Raw genomic sequence first — 15,869 nt, 5'->3', positions numbered from 1 at the left:
TGAGGGGGAAGGGGGGTGGTGAGAGTCACAATTCTTTGAAAAAAGTTGGCGTTGAGAGACACTCTGCTTTTTGGGTTCCTTTGGGCTGCGCCCTGCGGAAGCATTACTAGTTTCTTCCATTGTAGCTGCCTGGATCGCTATGTCTTCATTCAGCTTTGGCACATGCAGGTGCAAGTATAGGTGCTAGTGGTGGATAATGGTACACTGGACATCGTTTGAGTCGAAGCGTCGACCTTAATGACAGGTTTCTGTAGTATAAGAAGTGGCAGACAGGGGTTTCATTGCCTGATAGTCCTCTTTGGCTTCTGCTTAGGGGATCTGCTTGGTCACTTGGATTTCCTGAATTTTGCATTCCTCTGCAAAAACAGGGCAGGCTCGGATCCAGACTGGGTGGCTCCCAGAGCAGTTAATGCAGACTGGTGGAGACGGATAGTCCATCTGAGCTTCATGGGCTGCCTTTCCACACTTCCCACAAGTCGCTTCGCCTCTGCAACTTAGCGTTGTATGGCCAAAACGCCTCGCACAGGCTTAGGTGCATAGGATCGAACCCTAAGTCGGAGTAAACCTGCCATGATGTGTCCAAGTAGCGTTGGAGAATTGAAGGTCACAATAAAAGTGGCAGTCTCCTCAGTCTCTCCATTGGTCTAGCGTATCCCTTGTTCCACACCTATGATCCCCTGTGGTGCCCGTTCTTGTTTCAGTTCAGCAACATGTATGTCCACAATATCACTGTAGGTTACCACACCTTGGCTGGAGTTAGGGGAATTATGCAACTCATCAATGATGTCGTACTCACTCAATTTCTGTGACTTCATAAGAAGTTCCATCCGCTTTGCCTGGTTAGTCTCAACAAGCAAGGAACCATTTCGCAACCGTTCAATAGCCAGCCAGCCCTTCTAAGCCTTTGTGGGTATAGAAGGGGGACACTTTTTCAAACGACGCTCCCCCCCCCTTCCTCCTGATCACTACAAAGACGTTGGAATTCATGACTCCTTGAGCCCCATTACTGATAAAAAGTTGATTATCAGGAGGACTAGCCTCCCTCATTCTGTTTGATGAATGGGTGAGAGAACTCCCAGGCTGTAGACCCTACCCACTGGGAAGAGGAAAAGAAGATTTAGAGGGTTCCATTTCGGTCCCACGAGCAGCTAGGGAAATAAGGGTCCACTCAGACAGAGCCCCGCATGCCTGAGTAAGCCTTATACGACTGAGGTGCGGCGGCTTCCCCAGAGGCTGCCCGCTGACGACTGTTCCACCTCAACAGCCATGCATCTCATCAGCGAGCAGCACACCTTGAGAGTGAGGGGTTGTTTATACAGGTTTATTCCATCCTCACGGTCCGGGCAGTGAAGCTAAGATCCCCATTCCCTGAAACACAGTACGCCGCGCCACACGGTGGTAGCTGAAGCGTGCCCAGAGCTTGCGGTGGCAGGGGACTGGCGGCGCTTACCAGTCCTTAGCTCAGGAATCGTGGGGTCGCCAAGACCGTACTGAGCTAACAAATGCTGAGCCCTTGAGATCGTCGACATTCGGCAGGTACTGGTATATCTACATACTACACGAGGCATATCTTTGTGATCTCAGAAACAAATAACGTGGAAATACTGCCGGTGAATGAGAGACACCATGCTTGTCCTTCAGTTGAATTCAATATGCAGGTGGAGCTATTGTTATCCACGTCGCGCGTTAGCGCTGATATTCAGACCATCTTCATGTAAAAGCATATAGTGCACTTCAGCTAATTTGCCGTTTATTGCATGTCGCCTTCAAGGTCAAAGTCCCGCATCTTTAATGACCGTTGGTGTAGATGTGATTCTTCTGTACTAAATTACGAACTACTGGGGTGGCAGTTATTCGTCATTGTATACTATTACTTATGAAAGCACTAACCTGTTTCCCCAGAGCACGGAGTCCACTTGCCTTGGCAGCTGCGGCTGAGAGTTCCTACTGCGCCTTCCTCGGCATTTGTGGCCGCCGAAATAACATCTGGCAGGTGGCAGATACGTACACTGCGTCTGTGTGAGGCGACGCAGAATGTTTGGGCTATCTCTCAGCTGTAATGAACGAGAAACACCTTCATTAAAACATGAAAAATGAATGGTATGATATTGATGTAGCGTAGGAACGAAGTTATATTTTAAGTAAGTAATATTTTTAAGGTGGCTGTCATTGTAATAGCTACTGCAGGAACAGTCGAATCAATACAGAACACTAATAGCCACATTTATTTCTGCTCCACAATTTGTCTACTCCAACACTTCGTATTTTCTCAAGCCCTTTGGTGTCACTGTTATATTTTATCGTGCTTCATACTATCGCAATTAATTACCTAACCATTACGTAGCACCATGTAGGCTCACATTCATCTCAAGAGAGAAACACAGTCGGGCAGGGATCTAAGAAGTAAGAAGTTAGTACTTTGAATGCCTGAAGTCAGAACCTCTTGACTGACGATTGTTATGACAGTTTTTTTGTTATTATTTATTTGTTAACTATAATTAGTAGGTTATTTTAGCTCTAAGATACCACATACATTACATGTGAAAATTCTCATATAACACGTAATATACACTGAAGCGCCAAAACATTGGAATAGGCATGCGTACTCAAATACAGAGACATGTAAACATGGAGAATACGACGCTGCGGTCCGCAATCCCTATATAAGACAACAAGTATTTCGCGCATTTGTTAGATCGGTTACTGCTGCTACAGTGGTAGGTTTATCAAAATTTAAATGAGTTTGTACGTGGTGTTACAGCCGGCGAACTAGCGATGGGACACAGCGTCTCCGAGGTAACGATGAAATGGGGGACCTTCCCGCACGACGAGTTCACGAGTATATCGTGAATATCAGGAATCCTGTAAAACATCAAATCTCCGACATAGCTGCGAGCAGAAAAAGATCCTGCAAGAACGGGACCAACGACGACTGAAGAGAATGTCCTTCAGAAGGCAGAAACAGGAAGTACATTGTCGTGAATAGGAAGACCAAACAAATGAAATGAATCAAATCCAAAAATATTTTCACAGGTACCTGAACGCAGAATTGTAAATGTCCTTGTTTTGGTGTGAGACTGGAATGTGGCAGGTAAACAACGCGTACCAAGTAGCGGAATGCCCTGACCGTTATCCTCAGTAAGTCGCGTGCAAGATTTTCTGAACTGTGCCGAGCCCAGCTGTTCATAAGTGGCACCATTGAGCAACGAAACGGAAGTGTGAGTGCCTAACTGAACAGCCTCTGACACTCACTAAGGTCACAAACAGTTTATCTCACTGTCGTTGCACAGCATTTTGGCGGGTGAAGGCACATCCTGTATTTAATCATTACTAGTAGCGGTAGCCGGATAGAAAAAACTAGGTTCTCTGAATGTGAAGGTGCTTCACACTTACGAGAGCGAACGTGGGTAGAGTTCTTTTTCTGATGCAAGTATACAGACTGCACATGAGCTGGCATTCCAGAAGCAAAGCAGGTCACGTTCCACGAGGGGAAATTTTGTCTTGACATGATTTCACAGCAGAAACATGCGTTAACGCTTGTTTACTCTATCCATGGCGCGGTGGCTAGTTTGTGTGTGGTGGTTGGTGGCAAGACCGTATCTGTTTGTCACTCTGTGTTACACTGCAAATGAGAGCTACCTCAAAGTTTTCCACGGCACTATCACATGAGTCCTGATGTTCAATAACTTGTAACACTTGTTTCAAAGTAGGATCTGGCACATTGTACATAGTTGCATCACGAACCATTGTTTCACTACATTTGCCGTCCACAGCTACATTGCAAACTACACTGCCGTGTCAAAGACTGAAGTTCAGTGACCTATTGATGGTATGTCTGTTCTGACCTTCCCCACAATCGAAATAACTTGTAACGAGCTGCAGCCACCTGCACCTGATCCTCGTATTACTTAGTGAGGGCAGAAACTAATTCTTCAAAAACCAGCAACTCTACTAGTCGAGAATAACTTCTGAGGGAGTTGGTAAACACCTATACCACCCATTGACGTGAAACGAGAAAGTTTCGCAGTACACTGCACTTGAAGTGTAGCACATTGAACGTCGAAATGAACGTAGTGCTCGTTCCATTCCTCTTGTTGTTCACTGCATGTATCTTGGACGGTGGAATAGCACGGAGGCTGTGTCGTGGACGTGGCTGTCTGTTGTGGCGAAGTTGATACAGCACTTGCTTGTGTATTAAGCTATAAAACATACTTATTTAGCTCGTAAACTTTGATTCGCTAACACAAAAACCCTCCGTCTCCTCACATAGGGTGGGGTATGAGAGAGAGCAATTTGTTATTTATCCGTAACCATTTTCCACACAAAAACGAGAACATGAATTTTCTTGAACTAGAGCGCGAACCACCAAGAATCAAAACAATTAATTCAGACAAAATGTACGTAGTTTTTTATGTACAATCTGATTCTGCAATAAAAAGGGGGTTCCCATTTCAAATTTTGAAGTTGCCTCCCGTCCCAACCCCAGGGGGCTGGGGTGGCGGGCTAATTTTAGCACCAACAGATGTCCCCCTCGAAAATAATCATCTTTGGATTCTACACATTCTTTCGTGTGAAGCGTAGTTTTCGAGTTATTCTGGTTTGCCAACTTAGAATTTACACCCTTTATATACAAATAACTGATATTCTTGAAATTTTCTTGAATCTTTGCATTGAATTGAAAGTTGAGCGCTGCCAGCCCACCGTTGTTCTTGAAGACAGCTGGGCCTATGATCTGGGGTTGGATTTCATATGACAGCAGGACCACTGTCCTGGTTACCCCACGCATACTGACTGCCAAATTCTACGTCAGTCTGGTGATTCGACCTGTTGTGCTGTCATTTATGAATGGCATTCCAGGGGTGACTTTCAACAAGATAACGCTCACCTGCATACCGCTGTTGAAACCAAACATGCTGTACAGAGTGCCGACATGTTGCTTGGCATGCTTGACTACCGGATTTGTCTCCACTTGAGCTGATATCGAACATCATGAGACGAGATTTATTCCCGAAATTTCATTACTCTACGTAAATTATTTTTTGGTGTTTGGTTTTTTCCGTCAGTGTATTTTAAAATTTTGAAATAAATATTTGTGTTTTTAATGAAATATTCTACGAGATTCCATAGCTTCTAGTATAGGGACCATTGTGAGACATAAAGATCTCTCTAAAAAGTATGCTGTGAGAAATTAACGAAATTTGTATTTACTTTTATGTATGTGTGTGTTAAAAGATAGTTTGAAGCTCTAGACCCTACTTAAACATTAGTACCTCTTTAAAAAGTATGATGTTAATATATGTCAACAACAATTAAAACTTTTGTTTTTCCTTAGTTTTTAAGGTGCGCATAAAGTCCCCCCCGCCTCCTTGAGAAACGTTGGTAATGCGAGGATTAATATTATAGGTGTTTGAAAATTATGTCTTTATTGTCAATACACTGAGTTATTCGAATTTTGATTTTACGTTTGAATCTGGCTGGCATAGAGATGGATGTGCGGGCTACTGCTGAGAGTATATTGTCCTTCCAGTGTGCAAGAGTCCTTGGACGATCGCTGTAGGGAATGGATTCTGGAAATCCCCTAAGAAACGTCACAAGGGTATAATTCGATGAGGAAACTGTCACGGAAGATCAGATGAGGCGCCCGGAGGACTTCCCTGCAAAACACGCAAATCAGTTCGCACTGTATGCGCCGTCGTCCAAGCTACATGCAACTAAGCAACCACAATATTAATTTGTCCAAGAAGGGGCAAGAAACAGTCCTCAGTCATGCTGAATACTCTCCGAGAATTCACATTTAGTGTACTCTCAACACTACACACCAAAGTGCTACACGTAATGGATGCGTAAGGGCTGTCTGGTCCTCTCGTGAAGTTGTCCAGGTTTGTTAGCCCACTAGCACGGCGTGTCTTGTTTATTAGCGCACTCAGATAAATGAAAGTGTGCCTCGTCACTAAAGAACAGCAGCGCAGTGTGTGGCTACTGTTCAAACAAGTCTCCATATGCACTTTTTCGCAGCAATAAAATCGCATTTTGCACCACACCCAGTTTATATGGGTTAAAATTGGACGCGTGGTGAGGAAATCGTCTTACAGAATGATAGTAAAGTGTAAGGACAGCGGTGTGTGTGCCAGCCGAGCGACGACGACATAATTTGCTTCTACGTTTTGCTGCAATCAGAACGTAAAATGGAAATGTTCAAAAACAGAATAGTAATTAAGCTCAAAATAACATGTATTATTTTTGAAAATCAGCGTAATAATGAAGTTAATGACCCGCATTGGGCGTAATTACCAAGGCATGTACAGTGCTGGGGTTAGGTAACACCTGGTCCTGCACTGATTCAAAATAAAATATAATCAGTTTGATCATAAACATCACTATTCAGCAGCTCCATCGTAATCGAATATCCAGCATTCACATCTATGATGCACTACTGACTTCAGATCAAAAGGTTGTAACGTTAAACATCGCAGTATTAGGTTCATTGTATTTATATGAAAGCTGCACACTGCCTGTTTATGCTGGGCACGTTGCTCGCTCTCGCTTTCTTGTCTTCGTTATTTCCCACATTTTATGATGGAATAATTAACGTACTTTGATGCCATTCCGTAAGATGTTATACATTTCAGTTGTCCGGAAAGATGGACACAGCCCAAATTAATATATGGCAATAAAAGAGTATGAAGTTTGAATTAATAGACAATTAGTTATTTTTATTTAACTTCCTGGCTTGGTTTTAAGGAGATATCACAGTGAATAAAGAAACATACAAGAATACTGAGTCCTTTTAATAAGTCACCACGCGAGTGATGGGTTATTAATTGCACCACGCATATCGTTAGCGCCGTCACGTTGTAGGCGAACCATTTCTTCTGTGGTTCATTTTCTTGGAACTGTCCTGATCACATTTCTTTGGCAGGATTATTCTTCTCTAAAGTCAGTTCATTAAGTCAGGACCACTAAGAACACTTCAGGTCTATCTTTTCATTCACCAACCAAACCACTGAGCAGGTAAAACAAACGTTCTTCACATCATGTTTCCACACACCCATGTCTCCAGTACGCGCCAAAACTTCGCAAGTATCTTTCTTGATATTTGTGGTACCATTACTCACAACCGAAACTGTGTTGCGTGAGATTCTGTTTCAGCACTTTATATAAATCCAAACATATTTCAAATGATACTCTCTTTTTTTTACGAAGAACGGTTTACGGTGCAAAAGCACATCTTTACATAGGTTCAGTAAATATTACAATGCATTCCAACGAAATAATATAAAAGAAATACTTTTATATAAATTTCTTTGGGTCCTGTTTTAATCGAGTTACGATATAAAATACCAGTAGTTCCATCCAGTAGATTTAGGCGATAGCTACAGTGTTACTCAAAACTCTCTTAGCCACATAAATTACAGGTTGTGGCAGAGGACGGGCAGTTTTAATTAGTCTCTAAAAGTCGAACAGTATTATAGGTCACACTGAATGTCTGTCATGTGTTTCGGATAGGTCCGCTTGTTGCCGAGATGGAGTACTGGAGTGGGCCTGAAGTTGCTCTGGCTGTGGAGGCCTTTCACAGGAACGTTGAGTGCCTTGCTGCTGCTACACAGGAATACCGTCGTCAGTTCGACCTCAGACGGAATGATCCTGTACCACGTTATAGGTGAGAAATTATGAAGCAACGGGAAGTGCCCTTAAGCTGAAATCGCCTGGAAGAACTAGAAGTTGTCAGTCACAGGAACGGATAGAGGAAGTGCAAAATGTTGTCAGCGAGCGAGGTGGCGCAGTGGCTAGCATTCGGCCATCCTGATTTAGATCTTCTGTGATGTCCCTAAATCGCTTCAGACAAATGCCGGGATGGTTCCTTTGAACAGACACGGCTCCCTTCCCCATCCTTCCCTAACCCGATGGGACCTATGACCTTCCTTTGAAAGGTCACGGTCGACTTCCCTCCCCATCCTTCCCTAACCCGATAGGACCGATGACCTTGCTGTTTGGTCCACTCCCCAACCAACCAAGTAACAGTCCAATGCGTTCTGTGAGACAGATTGTGGTTCTAGTGGGATTGTTCAACCGTAGTGTGCACCGAATTTTACGGAACAATTTAACGTTACAAATATACAAGATAGAGGTTGTGCATCAGTTAAATGAAAATGGTTACGAAAAGCAAATACATATGTCTGTTGAACTGTTTACTAAAAGTAGGGACAACGAAGTTCTTAAGTTTGCTATGGCTGAATGATAAGGCACATTCTCATCGCAGAGGTTGTGTCACCAAACAAAACTGCCGTTACTGGTGCGACGATAGTCCTCAGTAACTTCATCAACGCCCCTCACACAGCCAGAAAGTCACAGCAAGGGGCGCCGCCTCCTCAGTGGACATAATCGACGCTTTCTTTTTTGAGGATGAACATTTACGTGCAGTGGGCAGGGGGTTTGTTAACCACATCGTTTCAAGGAATGAGGATATTTCGTTGCCTTAAAGGCCTCCACACTTATTGATCTGTAACTATTTATTTTGTGGGTCCCTTAAACAAAGGGTGCGTGCTAGAAGCCTACACACGATTGGGGTACTGAAAGACACCATTCAGACAGAAATCAGAAACATTCCTATAAATATGCTCGTTCGTGCCGTAAACGATTTGCATCACAGATTGTCCGTCACTGTAACAATGTTGGCCATCTAGGAGATATCATTTCCAAAACAAGAACTGTGCGTGAAATGGCAATACTCAAGGGTTTCGTTGCTGTGTATGAAAATGTTTTACAGTATATTTGTCGGCCTGTTTCGGCACATCGAAATCGATCCGTACTTCTGCTACAGTTTTCTCCCGAATAGGCTCACAACCATTACAAAGCGTATTTAGGCGTGTAGTACCCCGTTACTCCCACTCCTCTTCTTTGCAGATTTCCAGTTACTCTGCGAGTTTTGATCCACGATGCAACTGATTGCCGGCCAGCAACAGGACGTGGGTTCCCACTATAACTTCCTCTCTATGTCAGGGCTGCCCCTTCCCTCCTGCTTCTCCATTTCTGCCCACCACATCAGCTCCTGATGTCAGAGCTCTACCCACCCACCAAATCTATCCTTCATTTCCGTGTTCCCACTATCCACCCTACCACCTTCATTTTCAGTATCATCCAACGGCTTATATACTAACTCGCGCACTCTAACCCACTACAGAACAACCAAAGTTTAATCTTCCCACAACTTTTTTATCCAGCGCCGGTCCTTCATCTTTTTAAACGGTAGTACATTGCTCCTTTTTAATCAACATCACCATTTTTTCAACTTATTTTAAATATCTATTTTGTCTTTTTATTCTTGTCTGTTGAACTGTTTATTTCTGTTTTTATTTGAAAGGAAGAAAACAACATTGTGTTTTGTAAGTATCATCGAATAATCAGCATTTTATAATCTTTAAAAACATTTTTAGATTCTCCACCCATAAACCTTGCTGTAAGGCATTTGGCTCAAGAGCGAAATATTGTAGCGCAGGAAGACCACCTCCAGCACATATGTGGCGGGAACGACGAAATAACAATAAACAAAAAATCAAAAGTTGGGTCGAAAATTCTGAAGTGCATACGCGATGTACGCTGCTCTGCCGTGATCCGTCAGCCGTTAGAAAAGCGAGCCTCTACGACAACGGCGCGTTGCTCCTTCGGCGAATGCAATGTTCCTACTGGTAAACAAACTTTCCGAACAACTGCTTCGAATGAGACCATTCCCATCCTCTGCCTACCAGGGCTCGCTTCACCCCAGCTCACCCCACACTGAATAAAAGCAGTAACCTTCGTTGCCACATCCTTTGCGGAAGAAGAGGCGCGATTGGAAAATATCTACCTTCATCACGATAGCGCACCTGGACAAAGACGTGCTTTGGCAGTGGCAAAACAGACATTTGAACTATGAATAGTTGCAAACTTCCATCCTGCTGTTTTGGCGCCTTGACTTTTACCCGTTCCTACGTATAAAAAAATCTGTGAATGAATTTTTTTAGAATTAAATGGCATATTGCGCACACACAGAATCAGACTTCGAAGATCAAAGCTACCAACTGAAAGGTAATGGACAATGTAAAATGTCTTGAAAAGAGCATTTACTAACAAGTTTCTTGCTTTAATTATACACTCTAATACAAAAAAAGACGACTGTGAAGGAATTATCTAAATGGAACGTAAATACAGTAGTAGACGTGCTGTACTTGTACAGACAAATAAACGTTCTCGTTTTCAGAAAAGCTGAGCATATCAGTAACCCGTTGGTCCACCTGTGGTCCTTATGCAAGCACTTATTCTACTAGGCGTTGACTGACAGAGTCGTTGGATGTCATCCTGATGGATATTGTGCCAGATTCTGTACAAATGGCTCGGTGGGTAACCAGAATCACCAGATGGTTAGAGTGTCCTGGCCACAACGCTCCAGACGTTCTCAGTTGGGAAGAGATCCTGAGGCCTTGTTGGCCAAGACAGAATTTGACAAGCACGAAGACAAGCTGTAGAAACTCTCGGCTTGTTCAGCGGCCATTATCTTGCTGAAATGTGAGGCCACGATGGCTTTCCATGAAGTGGAAGAAAACGGAGTGTAGAATGTCGTCGACCAACCGCTATGCTCTAAGGGTGCCGTGAATTAGAAACTAAGCGGTCCCGTTATTAAAGAAATGACACTCGAGACCATCACTCCTGCTTGTCGGACCAAATGGCGAGCGACACTCAGGTTGGAACTCCACTGCTGTCATGGGCATCTCCAGACACGTCTTCTGCCTGAAATGGCATTGATTGGTGAAGAATTGTCTCGAGTGAAAAGTCTCGGTGACCATCGAAGACCTCTTTGAAGACGATCCAGGCAGTTGTGGGATACCAAACTGACTGTCTAAATGGACGAGTTAAACGCTCACACCTGTCACACGTAATCGTAAAGAGGGAGGGACAATCCACTACATGGTCTGTTAAGACGTGTTTCGAAAGGAAGTAGAATTGTCATCATTGATGCTGGCGCGTAGGACGGCTTTGTATTGAATGTGTACATGAGGTTAAGACAACGGCCAGACGACAGGGGCTTATCACAGCGACATACATTCCTCAACTTATTAAAAGTGGTTCAGGGAGAAATTGATACCTAATCTACTTCCTCATACTGTCCGTGTTAGATATAACGCCCCTTATCGCAGTAAGTATCTGTCTCGCGCTACAATATCAAAGTCCACGAGGAGTGAAATGACGTCTTGGTTAACAGAAAAGGAAATTTCTTTAAAAAAGAACGTATTGGGGCCCTAGTTGTATTTATTGATAAAATGAACAAACCAGGGTACATCACTTATAAAACAGACAATATTTTAACCGAACATGTCATACTGACGTACGAATTCCTCCATACCACCCCTAATTGTATCCTACAGTGCAGATATGGGCAAGAGTCAATGACGGTGTTTCTGAACGTAATATGCCTTTCTGAATGGACACGTTATTAACAAATTGATGACCAAATTGCTCCCATAGCAGAAGGAGACTGTAAGAGATGCTGTGAGCACGCAAATAAAATTAGAGAGCAGCACATTTCAAGTTTAAAGCTTGCTGGACCAAGCGCTAGTGACGATCATAAATGTGGAAAGTCGAACATATTCCAACAGTGATAGTCATAGTGATGCAAGCAGTAGTGATTCCGCAATTGAAGATGAAACTGAAGCAGCTGACACTGCCAGTGGAAGTGAAACAGACGTGGCTACCGAAAATGAAGAAACGTGGGGTGGAGCGTTTCCTAAATGTGTTTTGTGTGTGGAAATAGTGATAGTGAAATATCCATAGTAGTATGTCAACCGACGAACTTATTATGTCTAATGTGGAATTGCGTCTGCAATTAGTCTAAAAATCTTTGAACGTGTTATCAACAGTGTAGCTACTACATACGACCAAATCGTACTTTTAGCACGGCAATGCTTGTAAAACAAATCCACTTAATGCCTCCAGCCCAGTGTCCTCTGTTTGCAGGAAGTGCGCACCGATGTTCATGTGTGGACGCTATGTTGTGTATGGCCACGTTTATATTTTTTGTGGCCACTAACTTACATGTATATCTGGTTATAACGCAAGACTTATGTACCTGGATGATTTAATGATGAAAAGGCCGTCCGAAACTAATCAATAAATAAATCTTCCCGTGCAGTTTAAAGTCGCCCCCGAAATGTTACTGCAATCAATAATTCTTGAATTGGTGCCTCGTTCATTCTCACCTCCCTACAAATAGTTGTCTGTGTCCCACGCTGCAAACTTCTACGCCAGCTGCTGTCATTGTTACGCAGCTCTCGTCCGTTGCTCGGCAACGTTCTTCCGAACTGGTCAACCGAGCTGTTCTCGCCGCATTTAGAAGAAGCTTCGCTGCTGTACATAGTGGTATTTTTTCAAGCTGGTGGACACCAGGTGTGTACTGATGAAGGTAAAGTGCATACTTCTTCTATGTTGTAAGTTACGTAAACTGTGTTTCGTCCTGTTTACGCTAATACGTACGGTTTATGGAAGGCTAGTAAGTACATTCTTAGACGTGAAAATAAATGCTCATTTCGGTGTATAAACCTGTACAGAAAGCAAAAAATGACAAAATAATTGTTAGGTTGCATTAAAGAATGAAGATTTCCTGTCTTGACAGTTGGAAACAGTTCCCCGTCAATTACTTTTTCGTCACCATTGTGTTTCGTTATCAAACGAACTTGACTAAAATTCTGTTGGATTTGCTCCGCCTGCTTGTAGTGTGACATTTTTGTCGTTTGGTGGTTAACGTATCAGTCAGGAATAAAATGAAATACTCAACGATCCCTCGAATAAAGACACAAGTGAAACAGATCGGTACCGCGCGGAGTGGCCGCGCGGTTTGAGGCGTCCTGCCACGGGCTGCGAAGCCACTACTGTCGGAGGTTCGAGTCCTCCCTCGGGCATGCGTGTGTGAGAGGCGTGGGATATCAATGGTTGTCTGCTCGCAGATCATTGCAGTATGGACTCAGGTTCCTACAGCGGAGTGAAAGAGAACAGTAGCATCATTACCAAGAGCCTCCATTAGAAACTCTCTTTGTAAAACTGCTTTCCACTTAACTGTACCTTAGAAATGACGTATATTATAGCAATTGTTCTTTCGCTCACAAGTCTACTACAGTTCGTGAAATTATAATTCGTTTGTACGCAGGCAAGGGTGAGAGCATCTGGGACCGCATGCTCCACGAACACCCGGAGTACGGCACGAATGGCGACAATGGCGACGTGGCCTGCGATTCGTACCACAAGTACCAGGAGGACGTGCAGATACTGAAGGCGATCAACGTGAGTACTCGCTGTTACATAAATGTGGTATTCAGTGAATCTACATTGTCAGTGTCGCGGTAAGCCGTGGCACAATTTGTTGATCTTCTCCCCACATACCAGAACGTAATTCCCTCATACAGTATTTAAGCAATTTAGACTTAGCAACAACGTGTCTATCCTACTTGGTGAATGATTCCTGCTGCCATGGTAGAATACATACAAGATAATGAGTTTAAACCGATGTATCTCCTTTAGGCGTAATTCTGCCCTTTGTTTACTTACCTAGAGTAAAAGTAACTTACTGATACCGCGTAAAGATTGCGTGCAGTACTTTAAATGCAATCTGCTCAACAAGTATCACAAAAATGCAGATATTGCGACGGTAAACTAATCTTATCTACCATTTACAATAAATACTTGAACAGGTGATATTGTGATATTAACTCTTCCTGAAAGTTTAAAGTTCACGAAATCTGATCATTTATTCTATCTTTTGTTACTCACGAATTAAGATAACAGAGATACTTAATCGTTTGACGGGGATACTGTGAACAAGACAACGGTTCAAAAATGGTTTAAATGGCTCTGAGCACTATGGGACTTAACTTCTGAGGTCATCAGTCCCCTAGAACTCAGAACTACTTAAACCTAACTAACCTAAAGACATCACACACTTCCATGCCCGAGGCAGGATTCGAACCTGCGACCGTAGCGGTCGCGCGGTTCCAGACTGTAGCACCTAGAACCGCTCGGCTACTAGGGCCGGCAAGACAACGGTCAACTTCAGAGATATCGTTGATAGATTTCAGAATTCCTGTTTGCACTTTCTATTTATTTTATATATTTTTTTCTTCCATTAAATTATTTTCTATCTTGTTAATAACTTTTATCTACAGTCTCTGTATTAAAACCTATATAACAAAAGATACAAATTTTGAATCTTTCGTATGTAAGTACGTGAAGTGTCTTATCTTTCCCTTTGCTCACTTTGTTTGATCTCTGATCCTGGAGAAATAAAAAAGAAAGTTATTTTCTTTTGAAATTAAAGCTTTATCATTCATTAAAGTATGTTCATCGTGTTCACTAATATCAACTGGCTCCTGAATCTTTAAGACAGAATTTTATTCTTTAAGGGCTGTCTGGCAGTTTCACGTTATTGTCACTTAAGATGGATTACATGTGCTGAAATCAAGTAGTGATGTCCTAATTTAGCTTTGCCTACAAAAAAGTTAGTTAGTGCCACCACCACTTGATCCCTAAAAATTTAACAATCAAGAACATCTCTACCATTCAGACGCTGAAGAATTTGTTACATACTCGATTCTGCTGATCTTGTTGGGTGAAGAGCAAATTAACTCGCTTGAAAAATGAATTTCCCGGTTATGCGGATGTAGTCGCCGCTGCATCAACAAAATTTCCTCTTGAGCATGTACATGCACTTGAGGTAATATATATACAGATCCTTCACACTCCGTGAGATCACAAACACTCTCGCTTGAAATGGTTCTGTATAGGACACCCACTCGTATTTCGCACCGGAGCTAATTGGTGCTTACCCCATTCTAATACTATACGTGTTATCGATAAACGTTGTGTTTACGACCTTTTGGGGTCTTATCAATCTAACATCCTTTATTATGCAGTATCCTTAAATTGACAAATGAATTGAATTCATTTACCGAAGGGTAAAGGAACAATATATGCATATTACTCTTTAGAACGGCATGAACTGACAATAGACAGAAAGTTTTAAATTTACTTGACAACCTTTTCGTAGCAACCTAAAGACAACTTCTCCAGTGACTTACCCATTCTCGGTCTGGCAACTTAACTACGCCAGGATCAATATCGTACTGTCATCAGAGCCATATTACTGTTCAGGAACGATGAAAATTAGACAAACGTTACTAGTACTCTTAAACAATGTTGTCGCTGCATTCGTTGGCCATTAGTGAAGTGTGCAGCGGTTGACCACACGCTCGCAGTACACCCTTCGCGACCACGGAGCTGCAACATAGGTAGCTACTCTTGGCCCCAACAGTTTGCGCTATCTTTCTCCTTCTTTTTATCTACAATGTATTTGACACAAAATTTGTACATCAAGAAATTTTCAAGATTATATATCAGTTTTATATTCATGGAGCTCATTTCCCACGGTTTATAAGCTAAGAATGGCCGTTAAATGTAGTTATTCCATTAGTTTTAAGCTCGTGTAAATGACTTTTTTCTTGCTAAATATGCAATTTCGAGGCCACCACATTAGCAATACTGTAACCATACTTTTAAGCAGATCCAAATGAGGATGGAGCTTTATAACTAGACTTTTTGTGCCGCCTCTAATATAGTAAATATTGCTGGACTAATCACTTTCTATACGTGCTCTAACATATGGGCATTTGACATTGGTATTTATAATAAAACCTGATATCCTGTATCTATCTCAGTTATGTCCAGAATTTTCCACACATCACACATTGCATTTAAAGTAATCTGTAGCCCTGTCTGCACTTCTTCAATAATTTTTTTTTCCACTAGCAGATCACATTCTTCTCGTGTAGCAACTATTTTCAGCAAATACT

Source organism: Schistocerca americana, chromosome 1 (assembly GCF_021461395.2).
Source record: "Schistocerca americana isolate TAMUIC-IGC-003095 chromosome 1, iqSchAmer2.1, whole genome shotgun sequence".
NCBI lineage: Eukaryota > Metazoa > Arthropoda > Insecta > Orthoptera > Acrididae > Schistocerca > Schistocerca americana.
Note: the sequence above shows the minus strand (reverse complement) of the source record.